At 33.3% G+C, this 15,788-nt stretch overlaps 1 long non-coding RNA gene across 1 annotated transcript; it reads right to left on the bottom strand.

Moving 5' to 3' along the window:
- Positions 1-5,414: 5,414 nt before the first annotated feature.
- LOC148274269 (uncharacterized) lies at positions 5,415-6,974 on the bottom strand. Its single transcript, XR_015824339.1, has 2 exons — positions 5,776-6,974; positions 5,415-5,737 (listed from the first exon to the last, which is right to left on the bottom strand). It is a non-coding gene; the product is annotated as an uncharacterized LOC148274269 (long non-coding RNA).
- Positions 6,975-15,788: the final 8,814 nt, after the last annotated feature.

Raw genomic sequence — 15,788 nt, 5'->3', positions numbered from 1 at the left:
CTAAGTTAATTATCTATGTATATAGATTCAACTCGTTATTTGAGGTTAAATGCTTTAAATTGTGTTAAACAGGAAAGCGTTGCGTTTTTCAAATGTTCTAAAAAAACCTACCCTTATCTTAAAAAGTAAAATTCTCGGACATGCGTGATAATGGTAGGCCCCTGACCCAGTCAAAACACGATCAAAGATGCTTTAATGCTTCCATAAACATGCGTAAAGGAGTAATTCCATATAACTTTATCGTCATTTCGTGTTGCTTAAGTTGCAATTTTATGCCGGCGTGGCTCTAAACACCCACGTTTATAGCTTCCTTCCTGCTCCCACACGCGTTTTAGCCATCTGGACCGTGCGAGTGAGTAGGCCCTCGATGAAACGCCAATTATTGTGCGTAAGTAAACTCGAAGGAATTGGGTAAATGTTTAGGTGTGATAGTCGTGAAGATAGCGAAGAAGATTAACGCAAAATAGGTGTAATACTTTGGATGGGTATGATCAAGATAGGCAATATAGCTTTTAGTGTGAAATTATGAAATTACACTTCATTACTATACTACTATGCTTGTCACTATACCAACTTTATAGTTAACAAATATTATGAATAATCAATCTCATAGACATGTAGCACTTTTCGTTAGTGTCATAATGTCTTAAACGCAATTAATTGTATATTTTCTGACGTAAATCTTGCTCAATTATGAATCAGGTTAATAAAGAATTTCAGCCCTACAAGAAATTGGATACAAAAAATGTTTTCTTGCGCGCGGTAAAAATTAGAGAATGAAATTGATGGCAAAGTTTCTTAAAAATGTACAAATTAAAATATTTTAATAAAAACGCACTACTTTGAACGACGCTGCTGGTTTATATGAACCGACCGATGATATGAGAGCTGTGATGGATATCTGGTTTGCTGACCGTAAACGAACTAATCGGGAGAACTGACAGAAAAGAACCTCAGACGTCCCACGCGAAGTTATTTCAGAAATTCAAAACTGAAAAATCAAGCGCTCAAAATACGATATATATTTTTTTTTTAGTTGAATAGTCTAACAACAAATAAAAAACCCTGAACTTCCGCATTTGCAAAATTAGTCAATTTGAGCTAAAGCTTTCAAGGCTGCCTCTTTGCCGGTCGTTGAACGGAGAGCGGAGAAGTTTTTACAAATTTTTTTTTTTTTTTGATTAACAATTTTTCGGGACATTGTAATATTAAAATAACAGGAAATAAAACCACGTTGTGTGTTAAAAATTCGTACGCTATTTTGTTAAAGGGTTAAGTATGTAAAAAAATGTGTTTAAAAATGCTGTTTTCACAATATTCCCCTATTTTGATGTGGTTTCTCTGTCCTAACCCATTAAATGCGTCTGCCCCTAGTGTTGCGATCGCAAATTTGTGGTATAATTTACGATCATGCTTGTCGCATATTATTTGGCTACACTGGATGGTCTCAAATGGCGATATTGGCATTCTAGCCGACTTGTTACATCGCAAAATAACGGTTTGTCACTCCAGGGGGCATGGAAATCTAGGCTGTATTCCCCTCCGCAGTGAAGCCATTCAACCGTCCATCTTCATGTAGACTTACGACCATAGCTCCAGGGATGGTCGTCCATTCTTGTAAAGGGGTGTTTTCACACCCACAAAGGCAATATACATACATTACTGATAAAATAGGGAGAATCTCTGAAGCTGATATCCTGAAATTTCTCATCCACGGGATGGTATCCAGACACCTCTTAAAAAGGTACGCTTTTCTTTGATAACATTATCTTTTTTCGCGTACTAGTAAAACAATATTTTTTCAACATCCAAAAAAATCCCTGTACCCTAAAAAAATTTCGGAAAAAAGTGAAGGGAAATATGTTAGCGCGAGGGGTTGTTTTCCGAGAAGTTTTCTTCCCTCGACTGAACTATAATATTACATGCTTCAGTAAATCAGCGTGCAAAGAAGCTTCGCAAAATTGATATTTTATTCCTAAATGTCTCACTAGAATTATCGACAAAACGTTTCCTGCCTAATTCAATTCATGTTCAAAGCAATTTGCTATTTGCAGTTTCAGTAAATACTAAATCCCTGCAGAAATATCTCCCTTGGTATTTTCAACGAAATAAAAATGTATTAACAATGTTTTGAGTAAGTCAAAATGTTTGTAGACAGGCTGGATTTACATGTAAATTCGTTGCAACAGATAGAGAAATCATTTTGAGAAGTGGCCACCAATCAGCCAATTACAGGCCTTGTAAATTCATTAATATATTCCCTCTATATTGCAACAAATTTTGATAAAAATGTATTTTTCAAATTTAAATACTGTTCATATTATATAAATTTAAAGCTACCAGTAGAGGTTAAATACGATAAGATTTTATGTCCCAGACGTACGAGCATTACAATATTTAAAAATGAAAGATTTTATCATTTTCCAGCCTTAATATATTTCTGTTTGTTCTTAAAATAAACATGCGTATTTTTTTTTTTATAAAATAAAATCTTAATTCTTAGTATTTACTAACTCTTGTGTGGCTGTGGTGTAAGATGAGTGTTCACAAGACTTTTCGATTTATTTTTTTCATTAATAACATTGTGCATACGTTTATTAGGAACAGAGACTCAGTTTATAGCGACACAATCAGGAACGATCCATGCCTGTGAACATGATATATCTTTTATTTATTTAAATGATGAAGTTGTATTTTGTGTAATCTTCAAATGAACATTTTCAAATCGCATTTGAAAAGTAAAATGTTTATATTATGCTGGATTTAAATTAAAAAATAATTCTCCTAACTATACGAAAATTATACGAATAAAGGTGATGCCAACACAACAATAAACCTGTTTCATTGTATAAGAAAGAGCACGAGAATATAGCTTATAAGAAAGAAGACAGATACGCGGTTCTGTGGCCGGTGTTTACGTAAAAAGGTCAAAAACAAAAGTAGAAATTAGTTGAATCAGTCGGTTATTGGCAGTAACCGAGAATGCACGCTAGTTATAATACCGGCGAATGTATTATGCTATAAGAAGCTAAAGTAATATTATATAATTTTTTTAAATTATAAATAATAAATTATTTGACAGTATGTCTCTATATTTTTTTTTTTTAAATATCTGAATTTAGAATATCTTTGGCTTGAGGTAACACGATGTTACATCACTGCATGTAAAGGAAGTTTATAGCTAAGCCTTTTTAGAGTTAAAATAGTAAACCTGTGGTGTTAATAAAAAAATCTTTTATTTTATTATAATTTATCATGATGTGTTACGAAGTGAATACCGGTTCAATCAATAAAATATTTTAAGGTGCTTTAAATATAAATTTCTAGGGTTTAAATAAAATATATGAGTAATTCGTCCTTTAAAGGCAAAACACTTCTAGAGTTAGATCTACCCTACTAAAAGTTTTTATAAAAATCCTAAAGTTCAGACTAGGGTTGATTTTACATAAAGAGGGTATAAACGATATTGTTATGATATTACTTTCTATTTAAATATGATAAAACAGGTTTTCTTAACTCTGCAATTGCTCGTTTCGTTCTCGGTTCGGGATATTTCTCCGTTTACCTTTCTCCGTACCCTGCATTTCCCCATCTCCACTGCCATCTTGGTCAGTCCTTATCGGGAGAGCGGACAAAGTCCCATAAACGAGCCCCGAGGGAGTGGTAAGCTAAATTGACTATTGTAACAGCCCGTCGGGGTGTAAGTTGATAGGGCCATACTAATTTCTTATAACGCTTAAATGTGATATGAAATTCTGTGAACTGATATCTTCGTTTATTTTGCTTCCCCTATGATGTTCAGTGAAAATATTACTTGTAAAAAAATACTAAATAAGTTATCTATTTGAGATCAGGTAACGGCTTCAATAAAACATTAGTTAAGTCATAATTATTGCTCACTTCGTTAAAAACATTAGATGTGTGCAAACAAGCGTTATAAATCACAAAAGCAATAATTCGTTTGAATACCAATAATCTTTTAATGTCCATAATACCATATTTTTTAAAATCGTTTTTTTTTTAGTTTTGAAGAGTTTCTTTAAAAAGATGCACAAACATTCATGTGGTTTTCATTCATAAAACATAAAGCAATAAATGTGTGCAAATAACCGTAATAAATCACAAAATCAATAATTCGTTTGAATACTAATAATCTCTTTATGTCAGTTTCATATTCTTTTATCCTTTTTTAAAGTTCAAGAGAGTTTCGTAAAGAAGATGCACAAAAATTAATGCGGTTTTAATTCAAAGTATTATTTACATCACGTTTTCAAATTGACTTATATTTTACATTTCTCAAAGTAAATACTAGAGTTGTTTGCACGGTAAGAATGAAATAAAAATACAATAAAAAACGTTTATATGTTTATGTAACTTTTCTCACTTACGATATCACAATTGAATTCATTTAATGAAATGCATTAAACATACATGTGTTTTCAGGGGATTGGTTCATTGTATATGTAGGTAAGGGGACACCGACTATTCAGATAAACTTACTCAACCATAAACTTACAGTCCTTGCGTAGTCATTCATTCAACACATGTAATTATCTAATGTTGAAATTTACAGGACGTAGTAATCACGCTATTCATCGCGTATAAAACTTTTCCAAAAAATTAAAAGCATTGTTATTTTACTGATATGTTTACACCGTATACAAATGGCGTTGACTCTGAGCATATCAATCTCTTCTTTCTCAAAAGACCGCGAATAAGATCCGTTTTAATATATTGTAAAATATTTTATTCTTTTCTCTCCGTCATCGGCAATGCAATTTTAAAAGTTTCACCTTTTTTACACATTCTTAAAAAAATTTCAAAGAAAGTACTTAATTTTATCGTTATTATTTTAAGTATCTACTCCTCTTAAATCCCACTTTATAATTATAGTTATCTGTTCTGGATTTGTTTATAAAGAAGATTACTTTCCTAATTTCCCCGTACTTCGTATCGCTTCGCTTAGGAATTAACGTTAAGAGTTTTCATTTTCATAAAAACAATTTTCGAAGATAGTTAATATGCATTGTTTCAACTCGAGGATAAACATTGTGCTCTATTAGAACTTTTGTAATTAGTTTTCATTACGAACCCTTTTAGGGCCGATGGTCTCTCTATCTCATTTCCATTTGTACAGCGTGAGGGAGACGGTGGACTAGGGAGACTGGGAAGAAAGATAGGAGATATTGCGAGGAGGAAGAGTACAGAGTAGAGTAAACTCTGCGTAGAATTTCAATCGAAAATGATTAGCGCCATTTTTCCTTCGGGTTGGCTATTACTAGGGCTGGGATAGTTTTGCTGGTATTGTTGTTCAGACAGGCGATGGGCCTTTTCTTTAACTGGTTTTACGTGACTATTTGGCTACCTCCGCCATTTCTCTGGAGAATATCTACCAACAGTTTGAATCTGCTATATTTTCTCTTTATTCCCGGTACCAATACATTTTTATAACTGAAACAGCACCTACGTCCTACTCTCATACCCCAAACTTCCGAACCTATGAACTTCACAACTGCATTTTAGTTTTCTGAAATTATTTAATAGACACATTTTACGAGATCATTATACTGCCATCATAAACAAAATGCATATTTTTGAGAAAAATCACAAAATAAGTCAAATATGAAGTAAAGTTCTACAAGACATTTCGAACCATTTGATATGCAGCAATGAGCAGTACAACAATTATTTCAGTATGAAAAACGATGTAATGTTTTTTTAAGAAATAACACTATATCTAGAGATTCATAAGCAAAAACTCAGTGTAGATATGACCCACACAAGATTTATGCTTTAGAAACGACTTATATGTTATGTCAATAATGTTTTGAGTGTGTTCAAAACATTGTTGATGAGTCTAACTGGTATAAGAATTGTAAAAATTGTTAAATTTGTTGTCAGTCGTTGCCTAGTAGGTGAATTAGTTCGCCTGGATGAATCTCACCCACATGATAAAGGTTTCAGCTCTTTAAGTTCGCAAAAATCGATAAATGAAAGAGTGGAAGAAATGTGGGTGTTTAAACATAGGCGGAGTTGTTAATGTTGTGTGTGAGTCATAAAACCTGTAAATGCCTAGACTTCCATTTCTCTTCTCTAAATGTTTTCTCTCTCCGTGGCAACAAATTTAGACATACCGTGTTTTAACTTATTTACTCACAGTTTTTTAAAATTTGAATGAAGTCGATAAATGCTGTGGACAGTGAACATTATTTATTTTGCCTACTCGAAAGAACTATCGCGTCTGATAGTATAAATTGACGATTTCATAATATTATCCTTGATAAGATGTAAAAATATTGAGCCGAACAAAGAACGACGCACTCACTAAAATCGTCAACCAGGACGCGGAAGTATTTATTTATAAAAAACGAATCATACATCTTAAAAGGGCTAAGTACGGATTTGTTTGAGGTTTTTTTTTCAAATAAAATTGCAATGATTTTTCAAAATAATCTGAAATTTTATGATGGAAAAACAATAAGTATGTTAGAAAGTGCTTGTTTTTCAATGGAAGGTAGTTTTATAATGTACTGTAAGTTCGCTTTATGTATTGCAAAGTAGTCTTAAAACCAACACGAAGCTAGATGTACTGAATCTTGTTTGTTTTTTGCTATCACAACAGAGGTAGTAAAACTCCAAATTTATTGGTATGACATAAATGCATAGATTTCGATCAACAAACAGGGCTTTACGCTATCCACAACCCTACTCTACTCAAAAGAAAACCGTATTATATTTATCGAAACAGAATAGAAAATACTTTATACTCAGTCGGTTTGTGATCGTGTGGTAGTGACTGGACTCTTTATAACATTTTTGAGGTTCGACCCTGATCAATAAACTATAAGCTGAACAGACAAACAGATATTTATCATTGGTATACTTTTGTGTGTATTAGCGATTTAAACGTGATGTATTCTGAATAAGTGTCTAAGAATGTTTGCAGTATACAGAATCACTACACTGAAATTATGAAGCTGTATCTTCAGCACCAATGAGTACCTTTATTATTCATGAGCTTTGTGCATAAAGATGAACTTTAACTATAAATAACAATTTATTAACTTATTTTAATTGATAATTTTAATTTGAAATAAACATAAAATAAAAAAAATATCAGTAAGAAAATGGAAATGTTTACGGTTAAACTGAACGATGTAATTTACGAAGTATTTTTTATTGGTTCCCTAAGATCCCTTAAAAGTATCGCCAAAAAGTACTGTTTTACCTACCGGCTTCCAGAACCTACCTGCCTCTGGTTATGCCGGTTAGAAGAGCGGTCAGACAGCTGATCATCATAACTTAGGACATGGACGTCTTTCACATCAGTGAAACTACCTATGTTCATCATTCCCTTTCCGCACCTAATGGTGCATAGGGCACTGCATTGGCATACCAATCGCAGCGCATCTTGATCATTTTTGTTAGTCTCACGCTTCAGGTACCAGTTACAACTATGTTTAAGAGGCAAATACCTACAGGCTATTAGAGAGCATTATGCCTTCATAATATCGAGCCAATAGCTTAAACGTTCCTGGCCTGATATGTTGTCCCAATTTTACGCATTATATTTTATTTCATTTGTATTATTTTTATATGTATTAGTTTAATAAAAAAAATAATTTGAAACACTAGACTTAACGTGAACTTTAAATAAGTACCTAAGTTCCTAATAACATAAATTTATACAAAATGGCGCCATTAAACTTATTAAGATAACAGATTTTATTGGTTTTCAATAATCTATTTCGTTAAGTTGGTGAGATGCATTTAATATTTATAAGCACATATATTCACTTTTAGGGATAGTTTATATTTATTTTGACACCTTTCGCTTCCTATCTACTCCCATCGAACCCACCCCCGATACATATATTATAATAGCCGAGAAATATTCCACTCTCGTTCCACAGTTATGCGAACCCCTATTTATTCGGCTGTTATTGGCACTTCTTCAATGTCAGACGCACCCTGTTCGCTCTTGGCCATTTTGAGCCCTTCTCACGAACCCTAGTCTTAATTCAACCCCTCCCTGAAGAGAACCCACTCCCACCCCGCGGGGAGACATTGGGGAGGTAAATGTCCCCGCCAGCGAACTCTGCACGATAAATAATATAATATTGCTTCATTCGATGTTTTCGCAGTGGGTAATTTATGGAAAATTTTATACGCGGGAAACGAGATTTGGTGTCAAAGTATTTTTTATTATTTGTTTTCCTAATAGAGCAACTTAAAAGTGAAAATGAAATTAATAGCTGTAATACATAAATAAATACAATAAGATAAAAAAATTATTGCATTTTAAAGTTATTAAAGTCCCGTTATAAATCCTTGACAAATAGGTAGTAAATTTCCCTAACTACAAAATATTATAAAAAAACATTTATATGAATTTTTACTGCTCGTCGTTATTATTTATAACATTTTTCTTGTTTTAAAATAAAATATTATTAAAAACGTACATATTTACTATTGCAAAAAGTTTTAAAATAATTACAAAATCAAATAAATATGCTTAATTTTTAAACATAAAAAAATATATTACTTTTATTATATCAAACGATAATTATAAAATTTTTCACGTAAAGAGACACATGAATTAAACCCGAGACCTCATATTAGCTGCTGATCTCTTAAACATGGGGCGGATATGTTAGATTAGAAAAAAAATACGTTTTATGAGGTAGTACGTAAAAATGAAATTCTAATACATATTTCATCGAGTATAAGGGCGGTAAGCGTTTGAAGCTTTTTCTTGGAAATAATTTTCTCAGGCAGAAGCTTTTTGCGAACCAGAATAATACAAAAATCGTGCTAAAACTGCAAATAATAAAAGCTAACTACCAAATCATTGTCTTCACGGCTCCGCCATAGAATCAAAAGCTTCCTGAAGCCTTCAAAGCGTTCTAGTCGATGAGCTTTGGGCTTACGACTCCGTTCCTTATTGCCTTTATGTACTGAGACTACATTCCCGCGAATATCATAATGGCACTTAAGCCCTGTTGATTCCATCCCCAACGTTTTATATTGATCCGGAGAGACGACTACCAAGTAGTTATAGACGATACACACTGACGCTAAAATTTGAACACGGGAAATAAAATTTTGGCCAGGTTTCAAAATGTTCAACCTTGCTCTTAACAAAAATATACGTTTTCAGGTTTTTCAGCGTGCTTTTTTGCGCCGGGATTTTATGCTGAAGTGTATTTGAAAGGACTTTTTACTTCATTGAGGTTGGTATACCCACATCCGGCCAAGGCGCGCAAGCGTACAAACTACAAACAGTCAAATGAACGAAAGACATTTCTACAATGAAATGTAGATCTTTTATAAAAATGTACCTTTTAGATATATTTATTTATAAAGTAAACTTAAGGGCCCACTATTAGAAACATTACTTGGCATTATTTCAATACAAGCAATATTCCTGATGATTGAACTGTTAGTTCTGAGATTGAAATTTTATATTGAAATTCTTTAAATCGCATGAAATATTAACTCAGGAACTTACGTAAAGAATTGTAAAATAAAAGAAGTGAAAAATATAAAAGAGGGTGTGGGACTGAGTAAGTACATAAAATATCCAGCGTCGGCAGCTGGCTAGTTCGTGTCACGCACATTATATTAAAATAAAATATAACACCATTGTTTAAAAAGATTAGATTTGATAAAATGTAAATTCAGAATACCTTAATCCGATTTTTACCAAACAATAAATCACAAAAGTTAGAAGCACCAAGTACATAAGCATACAGGTCCACTTATTCTATGTCTTGGGTCTTATAAGGGCCAATGTCGTTAGTAACAATAAAGCTAGGGTTTCCTAGGACAGCGGTGCCCGTATTTTAACGGCCGTAGTGAACGGTGATGCAGTGGACAGCCGTCGTAACGGTGACTAGAGTGTGGTTTCCTAGGAAAACGGTGTTATCAACAGCATTTAACACCGTTTCCTTAGGAAACCACTCTCTAGTCGACGTTACGACGGCTGTCCACTGCATCACCGTTCACTACGGCCGTTAAAATACGGGCACCGCTGTCCTAGGAAACCCTAGTTTAACACAGTAGATTAATTTTTCAGCCAATTCGTGGCATTATAATTAAGTATTTTACGTGTTTGGTAACGATTATTAATATAAAAACATCACTGTTTATAGGTGCGTAGGCTTTTCTGGTCACTGTTATCAATATATATCTTTTTGGGTGATTCCGTTTTAGTTGGATTCGTTTCGACGTTTCGGCTACCATTCCAGAGAGATATAGTTTTAATACCTTCGAACCAAATATTTTGCATAAACCTAAAAATTACAGTGCACAAATAATAAAAAAGGCAATTGAAATACATAAACACACACAGAAACATAAACTCCTCGGTGGTTTTTCAAATATTTGAGTTGGTTTTATTTCAATTTTATTTTTATTTTTTTATTGCATGTTCTTTTTTGTACTTGCTATGCCATGTACTTTATAATGATGTTTCTGTTCTATGTTGTATATATGGTGATCTTGATTGTTAAAGTTTTATAGATATATTCGTCTTAACTCAACACAGGACTTAAGTCGGATGGAGTTGTGACTTGTGTCTCAATAAATGTTAAATGAATATATTGTGAAAAAAATTAAAAAATTAAATTAAGTTAATATGCAAGTGACAAAGCGAATGATTTTAAATAAAATATTATCGTGTGCCAACTAACACATTAATAAAGGCTTTTTAACCCTTTAAGACCTTATGTATGTTCAAATGAACACAAACTTCGCGATTTTATTTTACCCATACTAAATCAAATAATAATCTCGGATTTTTGTTTTCTAATTGCTGACAATCTTCCCCAAAGCGTCTATTTTCGTCGGCTAAGTTCAATCCGAAATCCCGCCGAAAATGGCATCCTAATTTTAGCAGTTCTACTCTCGTAGAGCACCTGATTCGTTTCTTTATTATTTGCATTATTTAAGGTCAAATGCCAACTTGCCTATGACGTAATATGTTTGAGTTTATATATGTTATCATTATAATTGTTATCTTTTATTATTTAAAATGGATTTAAGTATGTATTTAAATGGTATTTATTTCCCATTCTAATAAAAAAAACGCTCTTTGAACCCAATTTTTGTTTATAATATGCATAGCAATAACTTCTCAACTATAAGGGGAAAAAAAATTAAAAACAACGAAAATTTTCAAATAACTCAAATATGTTTTACATCTGCTGGATTTAACTCTGGCTTCAGAGGATTAAACATTCGAACTCACTGTAGATGCCTACATAATCAAAATGATTGAAAAAAAATAAACTTTAAACGATTTAATTCCATACTAAGGCATCAGTGCGCAAAAATTGAAAGTTTTTATACTATTAAAAGTATTTTTAGTTTTAATTTTTATATTTTTCTCTGACTGACTTTTTCTTGGATTGATACCACACCCCACGTGAATATGAAATTCATATATTTATTTATTTATTTTATTCACAATATATTTATGTAACTTTTCCAACTTCTCGACACCTAACTCCATGGAAACATCATTGAAAAATACATGGCATTTCAACATATAAAAGAACATGCAATCAAAAATCTTTTGTAAAGAAAAAATAAAATTGAAATAAACTAACTCAAATATTTGAAAAACCATCACGAAGTTTCTCATCTTTTCTATCTTACCTAGCATGATGATAGCGAATGATGCACATTGTGTAAAGTGATAATATAATATAGACTCTGTAAATGCCTAGACTTTTATATTCTCCACAGCTTCATCTTTAAAATATCTATTTATTTAACTACCATGAAATAAATTAATCTGACAAATAATAGTTATCATAGAGGATCATGAATTACTTTGTGAATGGTAAGTCAAATCATTATTTAGTTTACCGACAGTATGTTTAATTATAATAAATATGTACGGTAGGTAGTTCAAAATTGAAGATAAGGTGCAATGTGTACTCGTTCTTGGGGCCTACTTACCAGTACCTACGTACCAAGTATTTAAGTACCCTAGTACCTACCTGTGTACCTTTTACAAATACCTATTGATGTCTGTCGGCTTAATAACAACCACACAATTTAATTTAATGCTTCATTGTGGTTACCGTAATGATTAGTTTGCATCATTTTGCAATAACGGGAAATTACAGGTTGTAAGATGAACATAGTTTTTTTATATAAATGCATTAGGTTTGTTTATATGGTCGGTATACTTAAAAAATCCTCTAGATATAGTGATTAGTCAAAAGGACCTGTCAAGTGATGTAACATTATATATGCTAGATATAGTAAAGCACGACAAAAAAGGTATCAATGGTAGCGCGACACCAATTACGAACACTCTTCAAGTGGATCGGTAGGTATGTGAACGACAATAGTCCGCCTCTGTTGGCGAGTTTTGTGTGGTTTCCTCGTCACCAGAGCGAATGCGGAGTAGCTCCTAAAACAGGCCACAGCCGAAACATCCTACCCGATCTTCTCGTATTATAAACATATCGACTAAATATTTTTTTTATTGAAGTCAACAAATAAATAACTATCCCTTTGATGTATATATAAACCGTGTACATTTTAAGCGAGGTAAAAAATAATGTATCTAACATATAAAAAAAAGTTTAAAACGAATTCTCAAAATGGATTTTTTACTGTTATGAGAAAAATCGATTTGAATGTTGGTCTAAACAAAAGTAACAACTTTTAGTCGGGTTGTGGTCCCGTGGCTAGTGTCTCGGACTCACAGACCAAAGGTCCGTGGTTCGAATCCCACTCTACCCCAACTTGATTCCATTTTCTAATAGTGAGTTATTTACAACTCGTTGAGAATGGCCCTCAAAATTAAATATTTGGGTAAATCATAAGAACGCAAATATTTCTTTTATCTATTAATAATATAACTGCATTTATAACTTGTTTTATCAAATTTTGTCATTTAGAGGGTTTTGTCAGCATACCGACGATGTGTTACATACGCAGGTATACATTTTTTGTACATAATAATAATAATAATTATGGATAACTTGTACAGCGCCATTTTCGTAATATAATACCTCAAGGGTGCTTTACAAGGTGATTTTATAAAGATATGAATTTAATTTTAACTTTATAATTTAAGAAAAATAATGTACTTTGTCACCACATGCTAAGAATTTATTCGAATGATTTAGGAAACAAGTAGGTTTTAAGTTTCTTCCGAAACATCACTTCACTCTCACAGTTTCGGACTTCTGCTGGGAGAGCATTCCATGCCGTAGGGCCTGCGACCGCAAATGCACGTTCACTAAATTTAGTGCGCTGTTTGCGTAGAGGTATAATAACTTTTCTTCTTGCCGTAGACGCAGCTGATCTAAGCGTGAGACGCCTGTCAGCTAGTTTGTCTGGAATGCATAGTTCCCTTAGATATTCCGGAGCAGAGTTGTGCAGTGGCTTATCCATAAGCCAACAGAGTTCGTATTCGACCCTCTGTGGAAAACGTAGCCAGTTTAGTTCCCGAAGTAGTGGAGTGATATGACTGAACTTAGAGATTCAAAAAATAAGTCTCGCTGCGGCATTCAATACATATTGTAGGCGAGTCATTTTATCCGCAAACCGTACTTCACTCTCGTATTTATTAAAACTACAATACATGAGTTTAAACGTAAAATTAATTTCGAGAATTTTTGAAATCAATATTTCGTCGAAATGTTCTTAAGATAATTATTTTCTTCGATTATAAGGGTTGTAATTGATAAGGATTCCCTGGAATATGCGATAATTCCTGAATTCTTGCGAATAATAGAAACATAAAATGGTTTCAAAATATTTCTGGTATGTCTCCAAGAATTTTTAATAAAATTATATCCATTCCCTTCACGTAGAGCGCTCTCTAAGAATTTATTTTATTCAACCATTGGTTGGGGTACGTACGTCCTCTTGCACCCAACCTGCTCGCACTACTTGAAACTAGATCGAAATACCGTTCAAAACTAAAGCGTTATATTTTACCTTCTCTCTCTCGCTCGGGGGTTTCTGTGTAAAGGGCTTTTTCATTGCACAACTTTAAATGGTATAAAGCGGGAGAAATGCTACGTGATGCGACTGAGTATAGCTTTGTTCAGACCGGTCACATGTGCGCTGGTTCTCGCTTATAAATCCTGCCCAGAAAATGTTTATATTTCCTATTGTACCCTTTCGGGATTTATATGCACGACCCGTCGGCGGACAGTTCTTGAGATTGAATTTTGAAAATGCATTGAATTTACAACGTTATATGTGCTATTCGGGAAGAGATCTTGTACAAAGATGGTCAATGAAATAAGATTGGATACAAGTTACTGCTTGCAGATAAAACGTGCTGTTTCAAAGGTACATTTGAGTAGTTACATAAATCGACGAAAAGATTAATTAAAAAAATATTTATCCAAGTTCAAAGTATTTTTATTGTTTGTTTTATAAACGTTATTGCGCCGCGTCATTTTGTTTCGGTTCAATAAAATAAATATATTCTCACGCATGTTGTGCAGTAAACATGATATATCACGAATTGAAATTGTCGTTTCATTGGTCATTTTGGCCGTCTCAATTCGCGCTGTGATGGCCGCTTACATTATACGAATGACCAATATATTACTATGAGACGCGACTCGGGAGCCGAGACATGCATAAAATATATATGTATATGAATGTACTTCCGGCTAATAAAACGCCAATCAGTGCGCGCTTTGGCGCCTAAAAGAGAAAAACGACAAACGTGACGAAGAAATGGGGCCGTGAACTTTTGCTTTCTAAAATAATATGTACTTATTGCGCGTCTACGCATTGACTAAGCATTTTACCACAGCGTGGGTCAGTTTCAACGCCATTTTAAAACTTACAGTAAATAAGTGGAAGAGAATTGAGAAAATATATTTTAATCAAAACCGTACAAAAAAAGTAAACAAGAGTTAATTTTTAATTTTCCAATTTCGCTCGCTGCTAAACGGTTACTGTTTTATTCTACATACATACTACGTAGTCCTGCATACATTCGTATTTCAATAATATTGTTGTTTACGAAATGTTAATCAACCAACCCTGTTTATTTTATTATTTATGAATGGGGGCCATTGTTATGAAAATAAATTCAAATGTCTCGCAATGGATGTGAATCATATTTTTAAAATATTTATTTTTTCCTACGTTGGTACTTGGTAGACGAGTACGCTGTTAAAAAAATCGCCGGCGGCGTAATCGGCGCCGTGGAATCGGCGTGAAATTGGCGTGGTCGTTTTGAACAGAGATTGACCATTTTTCATCATTCCCTTTCAGCGCTTAATAGTGCATAGGGCACTGCATTGGTACACCAAGTCGAAGTCGTTCAAGTTTATCGAGTTGTTCACAGCTTAAATCAGTCATGGAAACATCAGCGTAATCTAGAATGGGTAGTAGTAATGCTTGTACAAGGGTGCATTTAGTATTAATGGGTAAGAATTTTTGCAACCTTATAAGTGAGTGTAGACTAAAAAATATTTTAATATATTGCTGTAGAAAACAAAACCACATTCAAATCACTATTTCATAACGACTTTGCCTAAAACCCAACCCGGGACCTTAAGCACGGTATTCAATCTCTCGCGATCAGAATTATCTCGGTGCGAATTTATTTTTCAGGGTTTTTATCCGAGAGAACCTAACCATTGAGACAAAATATTTTAGATTTAGTCTTTACAACTAGAAAGGATTCTGGTTCTACTTTACTCAAAGAACAGTATTCTTCATCCAGCTGGACTCGGTCTAGGTCCACAACAAAATACTAATTACTTATATCACAAATAACACACGTGACA

This window comes from Micrasema longulum, unplaced genomic scaffold (genome assembly GCF_059751315.1).
Source record: "Micrasema longulum isolate JH-2025_06_02 unplaced genomic scaffold, ASM5975131v1 h1tg001707l, whole genome shotgun sequence".
Classification (NCBI taxonomy): domain Eukaryota; kingdom Metazoa; phylum Arthropoda; class Insecta; order Trichoptera; family Brachycentridae; genus Micrasema; species Micrasema longulum.
The sequence above is the reverse complement of the archived record's forward strand: the minus strand, read 5'-3'. Positions and strand labels throughout refer to the sequence as shown.